The sequence below is a fragment of the Panthera pardus genome, unplaced genomic scaffold, assembly GCF_024362965.1.
Source record: "Panthera pardus isolate Hobbes unplaced genomic scaffold, ASM2436296v1 HiC_scaffold_16, whole genome shotgun sequence".
Classification (NCBI taxonomy): Eukaryota; Metazoa; Chordata; class Mammalia; order Carnivora; family Felidae; genus Panthera; species Panthera pardus.
In genome coordinates this window covers 130,768,165-130,784,016 of record NW_026526721.1, presented here as the reverse complement: position 1 = coordinate 130,784,016, position 15,852 = coordinate 130,768,165, and the positions used below count along the sequence as shown (strand labels likewise).

At 39.7% G+C, this 15,852-nt stretch overlaps 1 protein-coding gene across 2 annotated transcripts in view; it reads left to right on the top strand.

The window, feature by feature from the left end:
• Positions 1–15,852, top strand: part of ATP2C1 (ATPase secretory pathway Ca2+ transporting 1) — a 170,703-nt gene that overhangs the window by 5,159 nt on the left and 149,692 nt on the right. The window lies entirely within an intron of this gene.

Sequence of the window (15,852 nt, the reverse complement as noted above, 5' to 3'; positions counted from 1 at the left end):
GTCTTGTATACACAATTGCCAATTTGACATCTCTATCTGAATGAATGTGGATGTTGCAGACTGAAGGAGAGAACTCACAAGCTCTGTCCTCAAACCTGTCACTCCCAAGGTCCATCAATCAGCACAAAAGCTCAAACCAGAAACATGTGAGTCACCTTGATACCTCCCTTTCTCTCCCTCACCTCCTCCTCCTTTGCAATCTTCTTAATAAGACTAGTCAATTCTACTTCTAAAATAGTTACTGAATCCTACATCTTCACCTAGCGACCCTGCTACATCCTCTTCTCTAGCTTGGACCATTGCAATAGCACTTGAATTTGTGTCCCTACATTCACTCTTGTTACCCTACAAGTTCCTTATAGCAGTCAGAATTTTCTTCATTAAGTAAAAATCTTTTTCACCCCAGTGCAGGCAACATGACTGTTTTCACTGGCCATCTTAGCCCCAGTGCCAAACATAAGTAAAGTACATAGTAGGTGATAAATTCATATAACTGAATGAGTAAACATGGAGGTTGGGGAATACAGAGGCTAAGGATGCTATTATGCAGGTGAGGCAAGAGATGGTGAAAATACAGTTATTTTTAGTAAACAAAGAGTGGTGAGACCTAGGGAAAACTATGCAATTTATTTTATGAATGTGGAACTAGAGGTTAAGAAGTTTGCCCAAGGTCGCACAGCTCATTTGAATCAGTGCTGGGATTAGAATTTGGCCTGTTTGTCTCCCAGTTCAGTGCTCTTTCCAGTGTGTGTTGTGAGTCTTAGCAGAGATGTAGAAAAAGGACAATATGACTACCAAGCAAAGAGATAAGGATTCTATAGGCTGAGTCCGTAGGGCAGGTAATGCCTGAAGGTCAATTTGTCAATAATAAATAAACCCCCCTGATGAAAGACTAAGACAAAGAAGGGTCTACTAGTTTGAGCTTTTGTTCATCAATTTATACTGCCCTGCAGCAGCCTTGCCAACTTGAATTTCTTCTTCTATGTGTTCCACAGATGAGGGGTCGGAAAATACAGGATGGTTAATTAATAGCCAAGATTTTGTGATGATCTGTGCTGATGGCGCTTTGCTCTCTTCAATAGAAAGATTTCTTTCCAGGAGCACCTGGGTGGGTCAGTCGGTTAAGCGTCCAACTTTGGCTCAGGTCATGATCTCGCGATTCGTGAGTTCAAGCCCTGCATCGGGCTCTGTGCTGACAGCTCAGAACCTGGAGCCTGTTTCAGATTCTGTGGCTCCCTCTCTCTCTCTCTGACCCTCCCCCGTTCATGCTCTGTCTCTCTCTGTCTCAAAAATAAATAAACGTTAAAAAAATTTAAAAAAAAAAGGAAAGATTTCTTTCCAAATAAGAAATATCATCTATGCGCTGACCTGACATGTCTTATTTAACAGTGTATCTGCTTAAAATAAGGAGATCAGTCTTTGGGGCCAGAGACATGTATAAAAACCATATTGTATATAATGTGTACGTGTGTGTGTGTGTGTGTGTGTGTGTGTATAGTGTATATATATATATATATATATATGATATTATATTGACATTACATATGTATTTATTGGAATTAGACCCTTGAACCAGTATAATATCATCTTCCAACAAAATTAATCCACCCAATTTTTTTACCATCCTTCTATATTCTTATCTGAAAATATAATCATGCTATTATTGATATCCTCATATAAATACAGACATCAGATATTGACCTGGACGAGACTGAATGCAGAGCTGACAGAGCTCTGCTTGGTCATCGTGTTTTACAGGATTCCTTAATCCCTTCGATTATTTAGCAACCTTTCTCACGTATAGTATGTGGAACATATTTATAAGTGATCAAAATGTAAAAATGACCTACATGGCCCCTCTATTATGCTTCCAGTCTCAATGAGTAGAAAGAGCTGATTCAAATGTTTATAATATGAGGCAAAAACCACACAGTGCAGTCACAGTGGGTATATCTGGCTCAAGATCTGCTCTGATTAATCTGCTTAAAATGAGGAAAGTGGTCTTTGAGGACCAGGGGGCATGTACTGTAGCTGTATTTTAATTAAGGATTAGAACCAAAAAAGTTTTTGGAGGTTGTTCTAAAGTTTCTCTTCAATGGCTTAAGAAAACGTTTCTAGTTCAAACAGGGTCACTGGGTTTTTATTTCTTGCTGGGCTCCTTAATGAATGTTAACCTCAAAGTTGGGTTTTTAAATAAATATTTGGATTTAATTTGAACATTAAAAACTTTGTTCTTCATTTTGGCTCTTATACCTGCTCTGAATAACAATACAAAAATTAAGGACCCCCCTCATACTCTCTCAAAAATCTATGTTAAGATTTGAAAAGTCACATAAGGGTTTTGAGTGGCTGATGCAGGCCGTAGGTGAAATGATATAAGTTTCACCACAGCTTGGTTTAAGAACGTTAAGAGGTTTTAGCTCCTTAAAGTGAGTTAGTTATATTTTTAAAAAATTTTTAATGTTTATTTTTTTATTTTTGAGGGAGAGAGAGAGAGAGACAGAGTGTGAGTGGGGGAAGGGGGGGGAGAGAGAGAGAGAGAGAGAGAGAGAGAGAGAGAGAGAGAGAGAATCTGAAGCAGGTTCCAGGCTCTGAACTGTCAGCACCAGAGCCTGATGTGGGGCTCGAACCCACGAGACGTGAGATCATGATCTGAGCCGAAGTTGGACACTTAACCAACTGAGCCATCCAGGCGCCACGAGTTGGTTATATTTTGAGAGTATAAAAAAGTCACCCATTTTTTAAAGCCTCTTTAAAAAAGTCATTAAATACTATTGATAGTACAAATGACATCTCAGGGGGGAAATTAAATGCATTTGCCCCTTGTCCTTGGGCTTGAGTAGGAAAAAAGCTTTAATCCTCCAGAACCAAGAGGAAAAGATTATCTGGGTAAAATGTAAGATAGAGGACAGAGATTACACTCTACTTTTGTGGAGGAATTTGTGTGATTATATACAGGTAACATTGGCAGTTAAATGGCTATAATAATATGAAGCTGAACCTTAATATTTCTGACTATTAAATATGACATTTGAAGTTGAACTGTTTTGGGGCACCTGGGTGGCTCAATTGGTTAAGCATCCAACCCTTGATTTCAGCTCAGGTCATGACCTCACGGTTTGTGGGTTCAAGCCCCACATTGGGCTCTGTGCCAGCAGTGTGGAGCCTGCTTGGGATTCTCTCTTTCCGTCTATCTCTGCCCCTCCTGCACTTGCTCTCTTTCTCTCTCTCTCTCAAAATAAATAAATAAACATTAAAAAAAAAAAAAAAAAAAGCTGAATTGTTTTGTCATGGTAACAATAACAGTGTCCTCTATCTGAAGGGAGAAATTACACAGAAAAAAGAAAAGAGCTATTTATTTACCCAAAAAAGCCTCCAGTGGTTTTCTCCATGTCTTTGTTCATTCAGACTGCTATAACAAAATATCAGACTGGGTGGTTTATAAAACACAGACATTTTTTTCTCACCGTTTTGGAGGCTGAAATTCCAAGATAGAGGGGCTGGTGGATTCGATGTGTGGTGAGACCCCACTTCCTGGTTGCAGACTGCTTGTTGACTTCTCAGATGTATCCCTACATGGCAGAGAGAGACAAGGGAACTAACTCTGCAGGGTCTCATTTTTTTTTTTTAATTTTTTAATGTTTATTTTTGAGAGAGAGAGAGAGAGAGAGAGCATGAGCAGGGGAGGGGCAGAGAGAGAGGGAGACAAAGAACCTGAAGCAGGCTCCAGGCTCTGAGCTGTCAGCACAGAGCCCAACGTGGGGCTTGAACTCACCAACCGCGAGATCGTGACCTGAGCCGAAGTCAGACGCTCAACCGACTGAGCCACCCAGGCGCCCCTGCAGAGTCTCATTTTTAAAGGCAGGAATCCCATTCATGAAGGCTCCATCCTCATGACCTAATCACCTCCCAAAGGCCCCTTCCGAGTACCATCACCACATCGGAGGGTAGGGATTCAGCATGTGAATGTTAGGTGAGGGGACACAAACCCCCAGTCTGTGGCACTCCATAACCTGTAAGATGCCTGAGAATTGTAACTGTAGCTTGCATGAAGATGAATGACTTCCTAGTCAGCACTCACGCTCTTGTGCTTCCTCTCCCCCAACCCAGTCTTCTCTATCTGAGAGAATGGCACCATCACTACCCATGCAGGCAGAGACCTAAGAGTCCTCTTGGGCATTTTCCGCTCCCTTAGTCAATATCTAATGTATTGCCAAATCCTTTCAATTCTATCCCTAAATATTCCTTCAATCAATCTGTCATCTTCTCTCTCTCAGCACCTTAGCCCAGAGGCCCTCATCACCTCTTGTCTGAAATACTGTAGTAGCTTTCTCGTTGGTCTTCCTCTATCCACTGCTGGCCCGTCCAATCAGTTCTTCACACTACAGGAGACACAAACCTGACAGGAAACTCCCCAGACCCATGCTTATGTTCTTTCATTGGCTTCTACTCATTTGTACAATAAAGACAAAGTTGCTCAACATGGAAGGCCTTGCGTGGTCTGGCCTTGATCCTCTCTCCTGCTGTACACATACCTTGCCTCCTTTTGCTCTCTGCACCCCAGCTACAGTGCCCCTCTTCTATTTCTTCCTGTTCCCCTGCCACTTGCCAGCCAGGGTCTTTGTTCTAATTGTCCCCTCACTATCCTCCCTTAGTTAATATCTACTCTTCCTTCAGAACTTAATTCAATCTTAAGGCCCTTAGGGAAGGCTTTTCTTATTTTTCCTACCTTGGAGGCATGTGTAACTCTCCTTTGTTGTACTTATCCCAGTAGTAATTTTGCATGTATTTTGTAAAATGTATTTATTATTTGAGAGAGAGAGAGAGAGAGAGAGCGTGCACAGGGGAGGGGCAGAGAGAGAGAGAGGGAGAGAGAGAATCCCAAGCAGACTCCACGCTGTCTGCACAAAGCCTGATGTGGGGTTCGATCCCATGAACCGTGAGATCACGACCTGAGCCAAAGAGTCAGTTGCTCAACCAGCTTAGCCACCCAGGAGCCCCAATTTTGGATGTATTAGGAAGACTGTTTGATACCCAGTATTTTCTGGATGACTAGCAAAGTGCCTGTTGGATGGAAGGCACTGAATATAGGTTTGTGGAATTGGTTCATGGGATGGGGTTCCTGGACATCAGTGGGGAAGGGATTAGGAGGATAATAAGTGCTATCCTGAGACAGAAGTGCTTGAAAGGATCCTAGATGTTAACTTTTGAGAGGAAGAAATTTAAGATATGATTGTTTTCTATATGTATTTGTTTATTTTTGTGTGTTTCACAAGACCTATAAGGCTAATGTGTAGAGAAAAATGGAGGTGCACTTGAGACATTCCAGAGGAAATAACCATAACTAATGGGAAAAATTTCAGGGAAAGGTTGTGATACAATCATAAGGATGAATTTTCTAAAAACGAGAGGGAAAGGAATGGGCTACCATTTGTAGAGGGCAGGGTATCTCCTTGGGAGATGTTGTAGTAATGGCTTCTCCATCATGAAAGAGAAGATTAGGTGACTTATTAGACCCCTTCCAGTCAAGGACTCTAGTGCAATGAGCAATAGAGAGGTGGACAATTCAGATACCCAAGGAACAAAGACCAGATACCGGTACATAGTTAGAATTTGTTTGTTTTATTTGGTTAGTGGAAAATACTCCTCAGAGCATGTCCCTCTGGAATTTAAGGCCAAAGAAGACAGAATCAAATATCTCTGGAGATTCAGGTAGCATGTACTCCTCTGTCAAGGAAGGGAAGTGTAGCTACCTCCAGAAAACACTTCTGGTGAAACGCTTATACACCAGTGACCAGCTTTTCTGAGCCTGATTGACCGCTGAACTACTTGTACCCATAGTTTTATGGGTTTTAAAACACCCTCTAGTATAAGGATAAATAACTAAGTATACTTATGCTGTCATTGATGAACAGGGACAATGAGAAATTTTAGGTATTTTGTTATATTTTAATCACGGCTTTTTTTTTTCTTTTCCTTAATATCAAGCCTCTTTTACCTTCCACTCCCTTTTCCTACATTTAATGCTGACAAGTTCATGCTTATTATGGTCCCTTCTGAAGGGGTTCCATCCTTCTTGTCCACATCATCATAGGTCATCTATTACTTTTGTGAAGTGTTAGACATGTCTGGGAGATACCTGGATGCTGAGTTGACTTTTGAGCTATTTCTAATCCTGTTATCTGCTCTTAAACTTTCCTAATCTACTGTACAGATGCCTTTGAAACACAGGAGCCAGTAGACAGATAAACACCAAAACCTTTATCTTTGAAATAAGGCCATTAACTCAAATGTAAAACCCATTTTTATGAACTACAATGTAGCTTCTTATGCACATTCCTAAACTTGCTACCCTATTCCACTTCTCAGTTTGCCTGCAACTTTATTTGCTAACTTTTATTCAGAATGGAAGATGACGTATTTTCTCACCTCATCCGACAGTTCCATGCTTTAACAGAAAAAGAAATGAACTTCCCACGTATGTTGTACTGCTCATAATTTGCTGTGAAGGGAGCAGGAAAAAACGCTGGAATTATTTTGTCCCTGCTCATCCTAAAGGCAGCATATTAGTAAGGCTATTTCAAGATATACAACTTGGGGCACCTGGGTGGCTCAGTCAGTTAAGCAGCCAACTTTGGCTCAGGTCGGGATCTCACAGTTCGTGGGTTCAAGCCCCATGGCGGGGTCTCTGCTGTCAGCACAGAGGCCTCTTCAGAGCCTCTGTCCCCCCTGTCTCTGCCCCTCCCCTGCTTATGCTTTCTCTCTCTGTCTCTCTCAAAAATAAATAAACTTAAAAAAAAAAAAAAAGGCATACATCTTGGATCATGCCTTCAAGAATAAGGAACTTTACATTTTTATTAAATGGCTTCCATGTGTCAGGAACTTGGCAAGTTTCTTTACAGACATTGCCATTTAGTCTTCATAATAACTTTACAAAATTGGTGGTATTATCCCCACTTTATGGATGAGACAACTGAGGTTTAAAGAAGTGGGATCGCTGGAACATACTCATAAGCTATGGCAGAAGGTTTTAGCTCCAGGTTTGCTGTCTGTCTGACTCCAAATCCTGATTCACTATCTCATAATGAGCTACTTCCCACAGATAGTGTCCCCTTCTCCCCCAATTCCCCTCACTCTTTCTTTAAAAATAAAACCATTGTAACTACTCTGCAGGGAAAATACCTTAAATCCTGTTAGGTTGAAATCCACATTTTTGAGAGGTATTAAAAAACAAAAGTCAGCTGAGTAAATTTTAACTACCTCACAGAACTGCCAGTTCATGAATTGGGCAGTATCCCACCCAGCAGGTAAAAGCTCTGTGGAGTTGTACAAAACGAAAGACTGTTACAGGCAGAAGGGAGAGGAACAGGAACACAAGCTAGTCAAAGGTGGATTATGGGGCGCCTGGCTGGCTCAGTTGGTTAAGCGGCTGACTTCAGCTCAGGTCATGGTCTCACAGTTTGTGAGTTCGAGCCCCATGTCGGACTCTGTGCTGACAGCTTGGAGTCTGGAGCCTGCTCTGGATTCTGTGTCTCCCTCTCTCTCTCTGCCCCTTCTTTGCTCATGCTCTGTCTCTCTCAAAAATAAATATATATATATTTTTTAAGTGGATTGGTTATGGCTAGGTCATCTTCCTTCAGGGGACAGCAGGGCTCTATCAGACAGATTACCTCACTAGTGGTAATGATTCCAGGGTGACTGATTTATGATTCCATTCCTGGGAGATGCTGAAAGTGCAATTAAGTTGGGTATTAAGTCTCAGCTCGGTGATATGGGCTTAGCATAAGTGACTCCATTTGGGGCCTGTTGTGTCTTTTTTAACAATTCCCCCCTTTTGATAAGATTTTCTGCCTGAGAGATGTGATCCAAATTTAAGGCATTGGTGCCACTGCTAGCCAATGTTCTGAAGTTCTCGAAACTTTTGCCAGTCTTCTGTGTGGTGTTTACACATTGTGACATCTTTCTGCTGGATCTCTGTAGTATTCACTGGTCATGACCTCAGGTTCACATTGTTTAAGTTGGTAATTCTCTTTGTTCCTTTTCTGATGTTCAAGTCTTAGGGAGATCATTTGCTTGTTGGCTAGTGGCTGGGAACAGGCATTTAAAGGTTTTGAGACAATATAGCACACCAGCAAGGCTACTATGATTGTTATAAGCAGGATAATTCCCAATATCTGGAGTGTGCTTTGGAGCCATGGTCCCCCAAGACTCAAACCAATCAAAATCACTTAAGTTAAAGAAAGATTCCATTCAAGGAGTCTCTTTCTTTCTTTCTTTCTTTTTTTTTTTTTTTTTTTTTTTTAGTTTTTTAAAATGTTTATTTTTGAGAGAGAGAGAGAGCAGGGGAGGGGCAGAATGAGAGGCAGACAGAATCCAAAGCAGGCTCCAAGCTCAAACTCACAAACCGTGAGATCATGACCTGAGCTGAAGTCAGCCGCTTAACCAACTGAGCCAGCCAGGCAACCCCAGAAGGAGTCCCTTTTTTAAGCCAAGTGGCTTATTCAGTGATCTTATGTAGCCTTTTCATCTTCCTCAGAAGTGTTAATCTGAGAGCAGCAGGTGGTATTTGCTACAGACACCTCCTGGCTCAGCTGAAAGATAATCAAAGGCTATTCTATTATCAAGAACAACCTTGGTCAGAGAGTCTAAGGATTTTTGTGGGACAGCTATTGCTTTAGCAACAATATCTACAATATCCCCAAGAGTTCTACAATATCCCCAAGAGTTAAGGAGAGGTTCTTGACCATAGCCTCATTTGCACTTACTCCCAGCCAAGAGAACAGTGATCTACCAGTGGAAGCTAATTTTGAATCATGGATGCCTTCTGGTAATTTCCAGGTTAGTCTGTGGCTCAGGACTGGAAAAGTGACAGCCATAGAGGCCAGGGTCTATAGACTACACAGGTGATTTTATTCTGGTTACCCCTTTCTTTATACAGAGCCTGGATGCAAGGTTCCCAGGTTTGGGATTGTTAATCAGAGACAGGGAAAGGGACCCTGAGGGTTGGGGAGTCTGACATGACAGAGGACTGAGTTTGTTCCAGAGAAACTGAGGCATTGGAAATCAGAGAAAAGTTTGTAATGGGCAAAACTACAGGATCACCAACATCATGACAAATCCAATAGTCGTTTGTAGCTTGGATTATCCACCTCCTTTGCAGTGACCTGAGATATGGGAACAATGGCATTACCTTTCAAAACCAGAACACAGAGGAGACAAAAGAATCACAAAGACCTTCATGGTGCAAGAATGAGGAAAAGGACGGTCGGAGAGGGAAAGAGGAATGGAAAGGAACATTCTTGATCCTCTTGATCCCATGTTTTGTGAGGAAGCAATCTACCTTGATGTCAGCTACGTCTCTTCCTGGTCATTTTTTTTTTTTTAACTTATTTTTTTTTAATGTTTTTTCTTTTCTTTTTTTTAATTTATTTTTGAGACAGAGAGAGACAGAGCACGAGTGGGTTAGGGGAAGAGCAAGAGGGAGACAGGGAGACACAGAATCCAAAGCAGGCTCCAGGCTCCGAGCTGTCAGCACAGAGCCTGACGCGGGGCTTGATCTCACGGACTGTGAGATCATGACAAGAGATGAAGTCGGACGTTCAACCGACTGAGCCACCCAGGCGCCCCTTTAATTTAATTTTTTTAATATTTATTTATTTTTGAGAGAGAGAGAGGCAAAGCATGAGCGGGGGAGGGGCGGAGAGAGAGACACACACAGAATTGGAAGCAGGCTCCAGACTCTGAGCTGTCAGCCCAGATCCTGAAGCAGGGCTGGAACTCATGAACCTGAACCGTGAGATTATGACCTGAGCTGAAGTCGGACGCTTAACTGACTGGGCCACCCAGGCTCCCCTTTTCCTGGTCATTTTTATTTTGAAGTCTCCAGCTGGAGTGGTGTTCCTAGAGTCTGAATGGACACTTTTTATTTCATTTCATTTTAATTTTTTTAAATGTTTACTTATTTTTGAGAGAGAGAGAGACAAGAGAGAGAGGGGGGAGGAGGGGCAGAGAGAGAGGGAGACACAGAATCCGAAGCAGGCTCCAGGGTCTGAGCTGTCAGCACAGAGCCTGACTTAGGGCTCAAACTCATGAACCTCAAGATCATGACCTGAGCCAGTCAGATGCTTAACTGACTGCACCACCCAGGTGCCCCTGAAGGGACACTTTAATTCAGAGATGTCGTCCCAAAGTTCAAGTCTCTGAAGTTTGACTGCCATCTGGATAGAAAGGAAGACCTAATATAGCCCCTTCCAAGGAGATTTGAGGGCAGTCTTTGTTTCAAGTGATTCCAATTCAGAAAAATGGGAGAAAATTCAAAAAGTCAGTTTGGAGAGTCATAGCTTGTTATTTAAGGAAAGCCAGAAAAATTCAGGATCCAGTCCAGTTTGTAGGTATATAACAAAACCTTAAAGACAATTACCAGGATTAGAATGTAATACCTACAGAGGTGCAAACATAATTTTTCTCTCTGCAGTCACCCTCATTTTTTACAAAAATGACCATAGTAAGACTAATTTGTTTGCAGTAAACTTGGCCTGATTATCTACATAAATGCAAGAAGAATAGCAATTGATCATATAAGCTGTTTTTAAGCCTTTTCTGCTGGAACTTTACATAAGGGATCTCAGATTAAACTCTTAAAATCTCTTGAGGCAAAGAAGCCAAACCAAGGCCTCTCCATCAGATTTTACTATCAATGTCTACAGCTTGGGTGAATTTCTCTCTTCTCAAGGTCTCCCAAATATCCTGAGGTTCCTGGACCTGCCAGGAAGTGACCTTCCCTACTCGTCTAGTAAAGCTGCTGGGACTCCTGTAAGCAAGGTACCAGACCGGGTCACTTTTTCCAAGGGGCTTTATTGGCTCCATAAAGTCAACCTTAGGTCTTTAAAGCTGTCTGGTCATATCTGAGTCTATGCGTGTCTCTTCAAACATGACACTCCAGTCAAAGCCTTGGCAATATAACCAGTGTTTCTAATGGTGTTTTGTTACAAGGAGAACAGATTCTTATTGAACTTATGCAAGTAACTAACTGTATTACCATGAAAAGAATACTCAAGAGTTTCTGAATTCTGGAGGGATTGGGTAGGGAGGAAAAGTAATCTTATCTTTGTTTACCAAGGTATACTTTATCAAATTGCTTGAAGTCATAGTTCACTTAAGAGAAAAGGTTTCTTTAAAACTGGGGCAAGGGGGTGGTGGTGGTGGGGGGTGGTAGGAGAGCAAGATTAAGGAACCAGCATTGTTACAAAGAAAAAGTCATGAAAAAATTATGTTCATTCAGTCCTGTGTAGTTAATAGTTGTTCTGCTTGAATCCAGTTTTTCCATTAGTTCTTCAAATTCTTACCCAGTCACTCTCATAATCTTAAGGTTATTGGACACATGTAATTGTCAAAATCCTTTCTATGAATTTCCTTGAAGATGGAGCATTATTGCAAAAGCCTCAGAGTAAACAATAACTGTAAATGATAAAAGACTTTAAAATGGCCATGGTTAAAGACCTGGTGACAGCTCATTATAATGCAATTGGCAAAGAAATTTGGTTATTTCTGGGATACCTGGGTGTCTCAGTTGGTTAAGTGTCTGACTTCAGCTCAGGTCATGATCTTGTGGTTCCTGACTTTGAGCCCCGCACCGGGTTCTCTGCTAACAGCTCAGAGCCTGGAGCCTGCTTCAGATTAGGTTTCTCCCCCTCTTGCTGGCCCTCCCCCACTTGCACTCTGTCTCTCTTTCGAAAATAAATAAACATTAAAAAAATTTAAAGAAATGTCTGTGACATACAACATTTTAAGATATGAACTAGAATTATGACTGATAACATTATACAAGTATCAGATTTCTAGGAATATCATATAATTTCCAGAACACTTAAATTAATAACATACATCCATAAAAATATAGCTAAAAAGATTTAGCATCACTTCTCATTTGATAATGTTTCCCATGTAATTTAACAAATCATATAAACCTAATTAGTTTAACTTCTCTCTTTTTACAAGGAGACAGAAAAAATCATTTGCAACTTTCCAGGGACTCTACAAAACCCCAAGGTTACTTCCAATGCAAAAAAATCTTCATTTAGAATTTGATTTTGGGGAAGTTTGTCAAAAATATCAAAAGATTTAAAAACACTGGTCAAATAGGATCATAGGTCACTGTGAAACATACTTAGTTATCCGTTTCATCAGAGTGCTAATTAAAGATTTTTTGCAGGTAGATACAGCAAGTTAAATTGTTATAAACAAAACAAAACTTTAGTTCTTTTAATAGATAAGACTTCCTTTCTTAAGTAATCATGACCTGACAAAGACAACAAGCAACACAGGAAACCATTTTGTAAAACACAGAATCTTTGTTTTCAAGGCAGATTACTTAAAAAGTAAAACAAATAAACAAACAAACAAACAAAAAAACAACACCTTTCAACAATCTCTTATTATCAAGAGCAGACCAATGGGCCAGGAAAACTTTATCCTTTCAGCAGGATAGGAAATTAAGTTTTAATTTTAGTCAAGCATATGTACATTATTGATATCAAAGCTTATTTTAAGAAAAAAAAAAACTTTTAAGAAAAAACTTTTTTAAGAAACAATTTTAGCCAACTGACTACACAAGGTAAAACTCTCTCTTTTCCTCTCTTCCATTCTGAAACAACCAGGACAAATTCACTTATTTATTTTCTCCCTAAGAAAAACACATATCTATACCTGATGATTTCTCAGCCAAAACACACATCCTACCTTTCTTCCACAAAATTGTTTCCCTTATTATTTCTAGTAGCTTCAGTTACATACAGTAACATTTTTACCCCTTAAAATTTGAATTTCTAGTGAAAATCAAGAAGTAAACAATTGTGAACAATCTGTTATGCCAGCATTCTTTTTATGGGTAAATATATGAACACATTTCATAATGTCTAGAAATACATGCTTCCTCATAGTAAATTTTCCAGTGGGTTGCAAGATATGTCTACTAAAAAAACCCAAAAATCTTTAGTTCCTTTGTACTAAGAAGCCAAAAGTAGGTAAACTATGTTTGGTAATTAACACATCACTATTTTATTGTATTTGGAAATGGTCTAGATAGTCAATGGATTTAACCTAATTCATCACTTAACTTAGCTCAGCAAAACTTTTAAAGTTTCAAGTAACCAAAATGGTTTGGAAACTGTTTTCTAGACAAACATACCATAAAACATAATTATTGCTGAACATTTCACCAAAAAACTCTTATCCCATTTACATCTATTTAATTCAGTTGTTCTTAGCAATTATGTCTAAACTACTTAAGAAAACTTCATGAGACATTAGACAAAATAAGCATCTCAAGCTTTTTTGTTTTTCTGACAAATTTTGTAAGAGATAACATGAACTTATTTGACATTTAATAAACCTAGGTAGAATAAAAGTATTATATTTAAGGCTAATGACTAAAGACATGCCTGCTTCAATTAAACTTACAAACTTAAACTAGTTTTTATTATTAAAGATTAATCTTTGATCATGCAATTTTGAAAATCATTTAGGTTAAGGTCCCATTAAATTGCTGAGAATTTTAGGAATATTTCATTCATATAAGTGCTTGATTTTCTTTAAGCCAATTAAATAGAGTTGTTTTACAAATTAATTTTGGCAATATCACCCAGATGTAGGAAAATACACACATCTACAACACAATTTATGTATACACACACATAAACGTACAGATGGATACAGACAGAGAACTTACGGCTTTGGTTACAAAATTATAGCTAAATAATACAGAACTCAGCGATTATTTAAAAAATATATTTTATTTTTTAAAGTAAGCTCTAGACCCAACGTGTGGCTTGAGATCAAAAGTAACATGTTCTATGAACTGAGCTAGCCAGGTGCCCTCAAAACTCATTAGTTATAAATGAAGTTGGATTGAAAGTACATTGCTGGCAGATGGAATAAGTTATGTTCATCTGTTCACATACCTACAGTTTTGTTTTGTTTTTTTACTAATATTTGCGGAAAAGACAAGATTTTTTTATTCATCAAGTTCCAAACAGCCTTACCCTCTTTTTCCCTTCTGATGAGAATTATTTCCCTGAAGTTTGCATTTCAAAGAGATGGCCTAGATATAAGTTCCTGGAAGAGACCAGGTAGGACATTTACATCTTAAAGCACAGGGAAAGAATATAAGTTCTTCCAAGAAGAACTTCTGTTTCATAAGGCCAGAATTTTTACAATATTTACAAGCCTTTGGAAACGAATGGGGGAAATCTGGGGACTGGCAAAAAGGATAGGTGCACTTTGAATTGTTTCTAGAGCTCTATTTCTGGGTTTGCCAAATTTTCTTTTCTTTTTAAAAAAATTTTTTTTCCCCAATGTTTATTTATTTTTGAGAGAGAGAGAGAGAGAGAGAGAGACAGAGTTCGAGCATGGGAGGAGCAGAGAGAGAGGGAGACACAGGATCTGAAGTAGGCTCCAGACTCAGCTGTCAGCACAGAGCCTGATGCAGGGCTGGAACCCAGGAACCATGAGATCATGACCTGATTGGAGTTGGACGCTTAACCGACTGAGCCACCCAGGTGCCCCCAAAATTTTCTAAGATAAGGACAGTTGGTTTTAATTCCTCAAAGAACTAGGCTTTAGCCTACATATCAAGGGGCTAAACCATTCATCCAACTACATTATCCTCGGTTTGCCCCTTTATATCAAGGAGATCTTTAACTAAGATGGAAATCAAAAAGATTCTTATGTTCTGGATTTAGAACTGTCTTTGGAATGCTTTGGTAAATCCTTTCACAAAGATTTCAGGACGTTTATTTCCCTGTGGGTACATTTAGTTCAGAAGAGCATTTTAAAACTTATATCAGGCCCTTAATATCAGCTTCCAATTTGGCCAATTTCTGACCACAGAGCAACTTTGAAAAAAAATCCTTTCAGGTATCTTCTCAGTTTTCAGCTGGGACAAACAGTGAATATTCCTGACAGTATTGAATAGCCCCTTGGATGCAAGAGGCATCCCCAAAGAGGGTACACAAGATATTAACGTCCCAAGATCCAGAGCCACTCCCAAAGCAGCCAAGAGAAAGAAAGACTTAGGTAATTTCTCTGAGGGCTGGCAGCAGTTTGGTAGGACCCTAGATGCAAACGGAGTTTAACTCACATTTCTGTCCAGCTATATCTAATCATAAATGGGGTACAACTGGCTATATTTTGGAGTCCTCAATCTGACAGTTACCAAACCAAGTTCTCAGGACACAAAACAAGACAAATAAGAAGGTAATGGCTGTCACTGGGAGAGAAGAGATTAATACCAATGAGTCTGGGTTTGGAGAGGAAGGGACAGCATGAAATTTTATTTTCTTCCTTCCACCAGGCATTATAGACAGAGGTTTGGGAGAGCTGACTCTGGTATGAATTCTCACCCTTTGCTGGCTTCTGCCAACTTTTCCAGGATCCCATATGTAGGCTCTAGTATTTATCAGAATTTAGTAAAGATTTCAATTAATTTTAATTTTAGTTTCTCTTGGCTGTTTAGGGGAATAATGTAGCAGTTTACCAGAAAATCCTTCAGAGTCCTGTCAACCCTGCAAGAGTCCATATGGGAACCCTCCTTCCAAGGTAGATATGGGGGCATCTGTAGGGCCACTACCTTGTTGGATTTTTGTTTAACAGTCTTGTAGTCTCTTCAGAGTGGAACGATAATTCAGATAGAGGATTACTAGAAAGAGTGCTCAAATACAGAATAGAGGGGAGTGGTAGGAGTTACGTCATTCTTATAATCTTTTGTTTTGAGTATCTCTTATGTCTTTAGTTTTCCATCAGCCTTTTGCAACAAATCTTTCCATGAAGCTACTTTGGAATTTTGCAGCCTTTTGA